This window comes from Monodelphis domestica, chromosome 7 (genome assembly GCF_027887165.1).
Source record: "Monodelphis domestica isolate mMonDom1 chromosome 7, mMonDom1.pri, whole genome shotgun sequence".
NCBI lineage: Eukaryota > Metazoa > Chordata > Mammalia > Didelphimorphia > Didelphidae > Monodelphis > Monodelphis domestica.
The window spans coordinates 126,009,252-126,021,186 of record NC_077233.1 but is presented as its reverse complement, the minus strand read 5'-3'; the positions used below and the strand labels follow the sequence as shown (position 1 = coordinate 126,021,186).

Sequence of the window (11,935 nt, the reverse complement as noted above, 5' to 3'; positions counted from 1 at the left end):
GAAAATAATGAGCAGGAGTGAGTTATATATAGTTGAGTGGCTAGAGAGCCAGGCCTGGCTTGGGAGGTGCTGAGTTCAAGTGTGCCACTTCATAGCTACATGGCTCTGGGCAAGTCACTTAAACCTCATTGCCTAGGTCTTTACTGTTCTCTCTTGGAACAGTTATGTTTCAATTCTAAGGTACAAGATAAGGTGTTTTTTTTTTGTTTGCTTGTTTTTTTGGTTGTTGTTAAAAGTACTGATGAAAAAATTGGGATAGCTAGGTGGAGGTTCTTGGTTAAAATGTGATCTCAGATACTTCCTAGCCATGTGACCCTGGGCAAGCAACTAAATCCCAATTGCTTGTACCTTACTGTTCTTCTGATTAGGAACCAATATTTAGTATTGATTCTAAGACAGAAGGTAAAGGTTTAAAAAAAGGGAAAAGAGCAGAGGGGAAAAATAGTGGGCAGGTTCGTGGCATAACGTATAGATTGCCCACCTTGTAGTCAGGGAGATCTCAGTTCAAATTCAACTCGGACACTTCATGGCTTTGTGTCTCTGGGTAAGTCACTTAACCCCATTTGTCTCAATTTTCTCATCTATAATGAGCTGGAGAAGGAAATGGCAAACTATTCCTTTGTATTTGTGAAGAACACCCAATTGGGTTCACAAAGAGTCTGAAAAGGTCTGAACAACAACAGCAGAGTAAGAGAAATTTAGAATAGGAATGTAGTCATGGAGATCAGCTACTCCACTCATGTGGAGATGATGAAGATGATGTAAAGAAATGAGTTGATTTGGCCAAGATTAGCCTGACTGTCAAACCCAGCCTCCTTTACACTCAACCCAGTATCCACAGTGCTGTCACACTTGTATCTACCTACTTTGTGAGATTATTAGGGAAGACTCTGTGAACATTATAGCATCATACAAATGTTAATTTTGGTGATGATGATGTTTCAGAACATTCTTATCTTGTTCTCTACTTTAATTTAGGCTACATTTACATTCATTTGGCTATTTCTAATAGTCAAATAGTTGATGACTATTTTTGGAGATTAGTGAAAAGTAATATGAGGCTTGATGTGGATTATGGGCCCCCTGAGAGCAAGAATTATCTTTTGCTTATTTTTTGTGAAGCTGTGCTTAGCATAGTGCTTGGCACATAATAGTGGTAATCTCTCGTTAACCGAGGATGACGGTGGTCTTTGTGCGTTTTCATCTATGGTGTATAGATGAGTGTGCACAAAGACACTTGTGCGTGAAGGAGATTTAAGTGGAAGAGTCAATGCACAGAGACAGTCCCACTCTCTCGGCGTTGGAAGCCTGGGTCCAGTGGCACGAAAAATCGTTACACCTGGAGACTTCCTCAGCTGCATTGGATGGCCGTGTTGTCTTTTGTGCTCCAACACGCCCTAAGCACTCCACAGTGCTTTTCTGCGTCGCCATCTCAGCTGTTGAACCTTCTTATTGTTTTCTTCTGTCTGTTCAGCCGAAGCAGTCTTCACATGCTGGGTGAGCAAAGCCCTGGTTCACCAGGAGTTGACGACCCGATGGCTACCCTCACAAGGTTTAGCCGGCCTGTCGAAGCTATTGCCCAGGGTGTGGCCACTGCCGCATGCTAGCAGCTACTGGGAGCCACAAGTGAGAGCTGGGTGTCAGGTGAGGGTCAGAGGCTGGAGAGCTGCCCTAGGAGGGCACGAAGCCCTCTATACCAGAGATGCTACCCCTCCCTGAGCACCCCATACACCCCATTGGTACATAATAGGCACTTAATAAATGCGTATTGAATAATTGATGTGATCATTTCTAATGACCTGATAATCCTTTTCATAGATTTTGAATATAATGTGAAGTCCTCTGGCTGCTGTCACTTCTTGTTAAGTGGTACTTTTCTTGTAGTTGATTTCCTGACTGTCTAGACTAGTAGTGGTTCAGGAAGGCTATGAATTGGAACACATTGTAGTTTGTATACATGTCATAAAAAAGAACTTTACTTATTATAAAAGAACAGAAAGGGACACTTTATTAAATAGAGATGCTTTTCTACTCTGCCTCCTTATTCACCATGTCAGAAACTTTCTATCCAAAGTATATTCTGACATCAAAAAACAAAATGTTTTAAATGACTTGATTTATTTGGCTCCAAAACTAGATATGTCATGCCATTGCAATGTTTCGCCTACTTCCTTGAATCTAAATAGCTCTCTTCTTATTTTAGAAACTTAGGTTTGTTTGAAAGATAGATGAGTTTAGAAGAAATTAGGGGTGGTGTCAAGATGGGGGCTTAGAGAGAGTAAAAATTGATTCTTTTGTGAATAGTCTTCCACACCAATCAAAAACAAAACTCTTCATGGGGGGCAGAAAACTACATCCAATAAGACAGAGCTGTAGGACCCTCCTGCTCAATTCAACATAAAAGGTATGCATAGAAGGTTGAATTCTATGGTATAAGGAAAGGAAATAGGGAAGATCCCAATGCGCCTCCCCCACCTAATGTGCTGAGACTTGAGCAGATGGTGGGATCTCAGGGCTAGGGTTCCACCCAGGAGAGAGTAACTTGATACCACAACTATGGGAAGCTCAGGGCTTAGACCACAGCTGGCAAGGAGGTAACTGAGAACAGAAGCAGAGAAGAGGGTAGGCTGATCACAACCTTCAGGCACCATACTAATATTTTAGGCCTCTGCCAGAAAGTTTTGACTTCAGGGCACATTTAGCTCTGCATATCAGCTCAACTGGCCTATTCCAGAAGTAGAGAAGAGAAGAAGCCTTTTAGAAGGCAGAAAAGCTCCAACTCACAGAGTCAACAAGCAACCAGAGAAGCAAATGTACAAAGAAAGAGTTATGAGTAAACAACAGAAGGAAAAAAAGAAACTATGGTTGAAAACCACTATTCAGCAAAGCAACAAAGAACAGATGGAACAGAGGCAGACCAAGGAATATTAAGTAAAACCTCAGAAACTCCAGTGAACTGGATTCAGGCTCTGGAAGAGCTAAAAAAAAAAATTCTAAAATCAAATTACACAGACTGAAGAAAACTGGGGAAAAAAAGCAAAATAGGTTATCTGGATACAAAGGCACATGAACTAAAAATAAGAAAATAGTGATTTAAAGGCCAGAATTGACCAGTTTGAAAGTGAGGCAAAAAAAAATTTAAAAGACAAAGAAAAGCATTACAAAGAAAAATAGTCAAAAAGGAAACGGTGGATCAAAAAGTCATGGATCAAATCTGGTCTTTAAAAATTAGAATTCACCAACTAGAAGCTAGTGGTTTCATAAGGCATCAAGATTTTTTTGAAATAAAATCAATAGAATGAAAAAATAGAAGAAAATCTGGAACACTTTATGGAAAAAATGATGGACCTCAAAAGTAGATCCAGGAGAGACATTTTAAGAATTATTGGACTACTTGAAGACCATGATCAGAAAAAAACCATTGACATCATACTACAAGAAATTATCCAAGAGAACGACCTTGATGTACCTGAATAGGAGGGTAAAATATAGAGATTGAAATAATTCACAGATCATCTCATTCATTAAATCTCCTATTGAAAACTTCCAGGAATGTTACAGTCAAGTTCAGGAGCTCCCAGACCAAAGAGAAAATACTATAAGCTGCTAGAAGGAAGCATTTCGGATATCAAGGAGCCCCAGTCATGATTACAAAAGACCTGGCAGCCTCCACAATGAAGGACTGGAAGGCTTAGAGTATAATATTTGGGAAGGAAAGGGAACTGAAGAATCAACTACCCAGGAAAACTGATTATATTCTTTCAGGGGAAGGTATGGTCATTTTATAAAATAGAAGGCTTCCAAGCATTTTTGAAGAAAAGACCAGGCTTGTATAGAAAATTTGAGGCCCAAATACAGTAAAGGTGAACAGAAAAGAGAAAACATTTAATGGCCCCAGAAAGGTTAAAGGCCTTATATTCCTATTTGGAATGATGATACATGTAACTCCAAAAAAATGGTCATCATTTTTATAGTAAGTAATGAACTAGAAAATATGTAATATTAAAGTATAGAAGAAATTACATATTTTTGTTTTTGTTGCCTTCATGTAACATCATAATCCTGTGTCAAAATAGAATTTTAGTCGAAAATTAATACATAAAATAATCAACGCTATTCTACCTTTCCCCTGTTATAATTCTCTAAAATGAAAATCCAAATATCTCTTTATCCTCTAGGTTGGGGGGTAATTTTTACCATATGATGCATCGAAAAATGGAAAAACCAACTTAATTTCTCAAAATTTCTGGATTACCAAAATAGAGATTTTTTAATGCATTGTATATTCCCCAAGATACTGAAGGCAGATAAGAGAATGAACATTTTAAAATCTCATAAAGAAATTTCATAATATCAGAAGTTGATATTTCTGAAGCTACATGTGCTTTTAGCCAGTGAGATTTTAATCCTACTTCATTTTTTTCTTGAAGTTTATGAAGAATTAATAGTGTTATAGCATTACTAACCACCTCCATTTGAAATATTTTTAGGTTTCAATAGTCAAAGAAATTTGTTTTCTTTTCCCACTGTGTTGAATAAATTTGCTTTCTGGCTGTGCATCACTGATCTTTGCTCAGAGTTGTTTAGAGCTCATTCTTTGCTGCAGTAAGCATGAAAATGTTTCTTGGAGCAGAGTCTCTCAAGAATCTTTGGTATTATTTAGACCTTTTACTTATTGGTACAGCAGTAAGAATGCTAGAACTACCCATTTCAAGGTTTTTACTTCATGTGCATTATTTAGGATTATACAGTTTTAAAGTTGCCTTTTAGAGGTAATTTAATAAAACTCTCTAATTTTATAGATGTTGAAAGAGATTTGTGAAATACTTTTTCCTTTGACATTTTAAAATGTTTCCTTAATTACTTCCTGTGTGTAGATTTTCAGTCTGGGAACTCAGGGATGAGGGAAAGGTACACAGTTTAGAGAAAACAATTATACTCTAATGGAATTTACAGTAAAGAAGGGGAATAATACAAAAAAACAACTAATATTACTTAATATTACACAATAAATATATCATTGATATATAAGAGAAAATTCAAGTAGAAGCACAGTTATTTACCAGTAGAGATTAAGGAATCCTCTGTAGAAGAGCTAATTGAGGATTAATGTGTAGAAATTCATCAAATGAGCACATATAATTGCAGGAATTGAAACTGGCATAATCAAGGAAGGCAGGAAGGACTGTGCAAAGTGCATTCTGGTACAGAGAGTAATCTAGTGTAGCTAGAGGGAACAGAATGGAATACGAGATGTTAGTTTTTATGATCTAGTTTTTATTGTTAAGTTCTTAAGGATTTAGTTAACTTGTAACATCCCAACTCTGAGACCATATCATTCTGTAATTTTTTTTCTTTAAGTAAGCTGGTTGTGGGGGCAGCTGGGTGATTCAGTGGATTGAGAGTTAGGCCCATGGATGGGAGTGTTCAAATGTGAACTCAGACACTTCCTAGCTGTGTGAGCCTGGGCAAGTCACTTGACCCCCATTGCCTAGCCCTTATCACTCTTCTGCCTTGGAACCAATACAGAAGGTAAGGGTTTATTTAAAAAAAAAAAAGATAGCTGGAAAATCTTAATGAAGAAAGGAATTGGAATTTAATAACTATCGAACAGTAGTAGAGTATTGAACATTTTTGAACAGATGAAACACGACCAGATTAGTATATAAGGTAAATCACTCGCTGGCAGCTATTTAACATATTAGATTAGAGAAGGAAAAAATGAAATATAGGAGATTTGGCAAAAGGCTATTGTAATAATCCAGATAATAATGCGGTCTTATTATTGAATAACAAGTAAAAATATTGGGGAAGTGATGAGACTTATAGTTACTTTTAATTAAGGAAGAATTTTAGGAACATTTGACCCTTTATACTGATATGTTGGCCAGTTAGGTGGTGTAATACAGGGCTCCTGGAGTTAGAAAGATGGGGTCTCAAATTTTGCTTGAGACACATACTAGCTGTGTGACCCATGGCCAGACACTTAACCCTATTTGCTTCAGTTTCCTCATGCCTAAAATGGAGCTAGAGAAAGAAATGGCAATGCAGTATAATTCCTAAATGAAGTAAGGAGGTTTCAGACTTGATGGAAACAACTGAACAACTTCAACCTACATGTTGTTTCCTTTACCTTTTATTGAGCTTAGATTTTAGTATTTTAATAAATTTATTATTTCCTTTCGCTAAACATTTCCTGATTATATATAAATTGTTTGGCATTCATTGAGAAAAATGTTTAAGTTCCAGATTATCTCCCTTCTACCCCTTTCTCCACCTCTTGAGAAAACAAATAATCTTATAATTTGTATATGTTGCTGTGTTTTAGTAATTTATCCTTAAGTTGACAAATGACATGAAGTCATCTTATACAAGAATTGGATTTAAGTGGAAAAAAAGAATAAAGTAAAAGAGCATTCTTTAATCTACATTTGGAATTTATGAGTTCTCCTTGCACATGGTTAGCATTTTTCATCATGGAACCTTTAGAATTGTGGTGAATCCGTTGTTCAGAGTTACTAAATCTTTCATAGTTGATTATTTTACAGTATTGCTATTGTTGTGTTCAGTGTTCTGTTTTGCTCACTTCACTTTGCATTAGTTTATAATTGTCTTTTCCACTTTTTATGAAATGCTCCTGCTTCCGATTTCTTGTAGAAGAGTAATATTTCATTACAGTCATATACCACAACTTGTTTGGCCATTACCCAGTTGATGTCTTTTCCCCCAGTTTCAAATTTTTGGGCTATAAATATTTTTTTCGTACAGATTGGTCAAAGGGTGTACAGTTTTATGGCTCTTTGGGTATGGTTCCACATTGTTCTCCTGTGTTATTGAACTAACCTAAAGATCTACCAGTAGTGTAATAATGTCCCAATTTTTCCTTATCCCGTCTGGCATTGATGAATTTTCCTTTTCTCTCATGTTAGTTAGCTAATGTGATAGTTATGAGATGGTATATCAGAATTTTTAAAATGTGTATTTCTCAAGTGATTGTAAGCCATTTTAAATGTGTCTATTGCTAGCTTTGGTTTCTTCTTCTGAAAATTGCTTATTTTTATCCTTTAACCATTATAAAATTAGGAAATGGCTTAATTTTTATAATTTTGGTTTAGTTCCCTGTACATTCAGGAAATGAGGTCTTTTGAACAGAAATCCAATTCACTGTTCTCATCCTAAATTTAATTACAGTGGTTTCACTCATGTAAAACTTTTAAAATTTTAGATAATAAAAATAATAATTTTAAACTGTGATTTTTATCTCATTTGTTCCCTTATCTAAAGATATGTCAGGTACATTTTTTATGCTGGGCTAATTTCTTATGATTTTATTCTTTATATCTAAATCATTTATTAATTTTGACTGAATCTTGATATGTTGTATGAAATAATCATCTCTTTGTATTGTAAAGATAATTTTAGGGTTGTGACTTAAATCTAGATTTAATTGGTTGCCAAGGGAAATCTCAAATAAATTGCCCAAGTCAGTCTGGAAATTTATTGCAATTTATTTAATATAGGGGGAAGGAATTTAAGGAGAAAGAGAGAAGAGGATATAGGATTTATCCTGCCTGGCCTATGTCAGTGGGAATTTAAAATTCTTCCCTCTAGGTCTCTGAAGAAGATTAGAGGCTTCTAAGAGTTTAAAATTGAAAGTAAAGGAGGAATACTCAGCCAGAAACTCACCACTGAACCGGACAATAGCTTGTAGCCACACTAAGAAGCCGAAAGGCGCAGCATGCTGCTATCAGCCAACTCTCTGCCCCCAAAAAATCCCGAAGAGAGGAAGTGACCCAAATATGTAGATCTTTCATCATTGTGTCTCCTCCTCTAAATTTTCACATCTACCAATCACATCAAAGGCTTTTCTCCAGGACTGCCCATACTTTTAGTTCTCATCTTCTTCTGATTAGATTAATTCTTTAGAGTTATTTAACACTTTTTTTAAGTTCACCTTTTGTGAGTTACTTAACCTTTTTTGTGATTGATTTAACCTTTAGAGTTATTACTTTATAGTTTATATATAGTTTATATACTTTATAGTTACAACTTTTTGTAATAAGATCTTAAATAGACTTAGCTTGAAGTTCTAGCTTCACTATAAGGTAAGAGTTAAGTACCTTTATTGTTCAATCAGGAGATTATAACTTTATCTTCCCCATAAAGTATGGTCTAAGTAGGGTGGAGTAATTTAAAGTTCTAAAGACATTCCAGATTTTGTTAAACTAATTAACTAAGTCAGATTTTGAATACTAATTCAGTGTGTGTATATATACTTAACCTCCATGGAATAATTTAGTGAGAGTGAAGTTCAAACATATTTCTCTCTCTCTGTGTGAATCATCTTACCATATAGAAATGCAAACTGATTGAACATGTCAAATCCCTTATGATTTTTTTTTTTTTACATATGCCTGTTAACGTTACTCTTGAGTCTTATACTTCAAAGTCAGATTTTCCATTCAGTCCTGGCTTTTACTTTAGGAATAATCGAAAGTCCACTATTTTATTAAATTTACTTTTCTTTTCTTGAAGCAATTATATAGAATTTTGCTGGATAAATTACTATTGGTTAGAATTCTATCTTTTTTGCTTTCTGGAATATTATATTCCATGCTCTCTGCTACTTTAACATGGGTAACTGTTAAGTCTTGTGTGATACTGTGTCCTCATGGTAGTTTTTTTTTTTTCTGATCACTTTTAATATTTTCTCTGACATGAGACATCTGGAATTTGGTTATTATAATCATGGAAGTTTTCATTTTGGGATCTCTTTTAGAATGTCATCAATGGATTCCTCCATCATCTATTTTACCCTTTTGTTCTAAGATAGTGGACTAGCTTTCCTTGATAATTTTTTTTGAAATAACATGTCTTGGTGCTTTCTTTGCTTGTAGCTTTCTGATAGTCTAAGCATTCCTAAATTGTTTCTCTTTAGTATGTTTTCTTCATCAATTGTTTTTATAAATGAGATATTTCACATTTTCTTTTATTTTTCATTCTTTATTCTTCTTTATTTCTTTTAAAAAAATCAAAATTTAAAATTATTTCCCTCCCTATAACTAGGACCTAGTTTCATTCATTTGTCCATTGGTTTTCCTACTTTAAGTTTTGTTAATCTAGTGATTTTTTTTCAGGTTTTCCAATTTGTTTGGTGTTATTAATTTGTTCTTTTTCTGTTTTTAATTTGCACGCCCAATTCATTGATCTGTTTTTCTCTTGTTATTATATTAAGTGTTTAGAGAGATTAATTTTTGTCTGTGACTGCTTTGACTGCATCTCATTTATTCTACTGTTTCTCAATTATTGAATACTTCTATTTGTTTTTTTCTATTGCTTTATTTTAAAATAACATTTCATCCAATTACATGTAAAAATGATTTTTAACATTCATTAATTGTTTCTTCCTAAATTTTTTCCTTCTTTCCTATTCTCTCTACCTTCCTATATCCCTCATATTCCCTCCCCTATCCCTAAGACATTATGAATGTAGATTTTTCATGTTCAGTTACTTAAGTCATTTTGCTATGTTAGTCATCATGTGAAAGAGATCTTAACAGAAAAAAAAAGAATATGCTTCAGTTGCATTCAGTTCTCTGTCAGGGCAGATGGCATTTTTCATAATGGGTCTCTAGAATTGCTGAGAAAAATTAAGCCATTCACAGTTATAAAAAAACATCGCTTTTAGGGGCCATTTGGGTGCCTTAGTGGATTGAGAATCTGGATTAGAGAAGGGAGGTTTATGTTCAAATTTGGCCTTAGACAGTTCTTAGCTGTGTGACCCTAGGCAAGACACTTAACCCCATTGCCTAGCCCTTATTGATCTTTTTGCCTTAGAACCAATACACAGTATTGATTATAAAACAGAAGTTAAGGGTTTTTTTTTTTAATTGCTGTTAATTTTTAGAATGCTCTTTTATTTATGCTGAATTCTCTTTGCATCATTTTATGTATGTCTTTCCAGAATTTTCTGAAGTCCTTTTTCTTTTTTATGGCATTATAGTATTCCATCATTTTTAAATACTACAACTTGTTTAGTCATTTCCTTATTTTCATGGAAAGTTGTATAATTTCTTATTCTTTGCTACCATGAAAAGAACTATGAAAATAGGTCCTTTACCCTTAAAAAAATTTAAAGATATCTTAATAATGGCATTGGTGGTAGACCAAAGGTTATACAGTATTTTATAGTCTTTTGGATATAGTTAAATATTGCTCTCCAAAATATTGGATCACAACTTCATCAATGTTGTTCCAATCATCATTTTCCTTTTTTTTTTTTCACATTGGACAATCTGATGGGTATGAGGTACTGCCTCCGAGTTATTTAATTATCATTTCTCTAATAGAGAGTGCAATTTGGTGGCTCAGTGGATTGAAAGCCAGATCTGGAGATGGTAGTTTGTAGTTCAAATCTGACCTCAAACACTTGCTGTGTGACCCTGAACAAATCACTTAAGCTCCATTGCCTCGCCCTTACTGCTCCTCTTCCTTGGAACCAATACCTAGTAGTGATTCTAAGATGGAAGGTAAGGGTTTAAAAAAAAAAATAGTAGTTTATGGCCCATATTCGTGTGACTATATATGGCTTTGATTCCTTCTTCTGAAAACTTCCTAGTTCTTCTTTGACTTTCATTTCAAGAATGATATCCCACTCATTCTTTTGTATTAGATTATTTAATCTCTAGTTAATTTTTATCTGTATTTCTATGGCCCCTTATAGAATGAAATTGCTTTTGCATAATGATCTGCAAAGGATGCGTTTATTTTCCGCATTTGATTGTGAGATTTTATATTCTTTATTACATAGTTAATTTTTGTGAAGCTTCAATGTAAAACCCCCAAAAAGGCATACTCCTGTTCTCATTCATATTCATCTATATCTTATCATTTAATGATATATAACATTTCTAAAATTGTATTCATCTCAACTTATTTCTTATTTATCTTTTGGTTAGCTTTATCGGATAATGAGAGAGGGAATTATGAGATCCCCTACTAGCATAGTGTAATAGTTAAAGGAATTGTAGAGGATGGAAGAGGTACAGGAGATAAGGAAGGGTTTATAACCGGGAATGGAGGAGTCTCAGGAACAGAAGGAATATGGATACTGTTGAGGTAAAAGGAGAGAGATACCTCCTGCTGATAGGCTGTCTTTGAACAATGGAGTTCCTGAAAAATGGGCCAACTATTATAGCCTGAGGGGATGTCTTCTCTATTGATTGATGTTGAAGATAACCTGGGGCAGGTAATCAAGAACCCTCCTGAGGGATAAGCCCTGTCTCCACCCCCACCTCCACCTCCCCTGCCCCTCTAAGTGGCCTGAAAGGAGTCCTGTTAGGGACTGTTTATCCTTTTATGGTTGAATGGCTGTCCTTAGGTTCTGCTCCTTCTATTGCCCCCCTGAAATGGTAGTTCTCCTCTTATCTGACTGCAGGTTATTTAAATCAAGTTGAATTTAATAACAAGTTTGGATTGGGAAGGTATCAGGGAAGAGGGAATAGGGGTTCCCTGTACTTTTCCCTAGATTGCGTTTGCATCTCTCTCACCTTTTTATCAGAGGCCAGGCCTCTCAGGCTTGTGGAAGGTTTCTTTTATTCCTGTTTGCTATATCTGTGCTAGCTTTCTTAAGTTCAAAGTCTTTATCAGAAGACGGCAAGAGGAAGAAAATGTGACTTTCAGAATTGGTTGGGCCTGTCTTTTTGGGAGGATGCCCCTAAAGATCGGCCTTAAGTTCAAACCATTTCCCTGAAATCCTTTTGTTTGATGACATGATCACAGGTATCCAGGTAAAGTACACAGTTGGGAAAAATCAGGAAAAGAGGTACTTCTATCCAGAGACAGGGAGAAGATGCTCCTTCCAGTCTGAGGGCCAGGAAAGAGAACTACTTGAGAGCAACTGTCACTCTCCCAGACACCCCTTCTCCCACCAACT

General features: G+C 35.3%; 1 protein-coding gene across 14 annotated transcripts in view; it reads left to right on the top strand.

Moving 5' to 3' along the window:
* The window catches only part of KDM4C (lysine demethylase 4C), a 469,399-nt gene that overhangs the window by 169,259 nt on the left and 288,205 nt on the right, over positions 1–11,935 (top strand). The window lies entirely within an intron of this gene.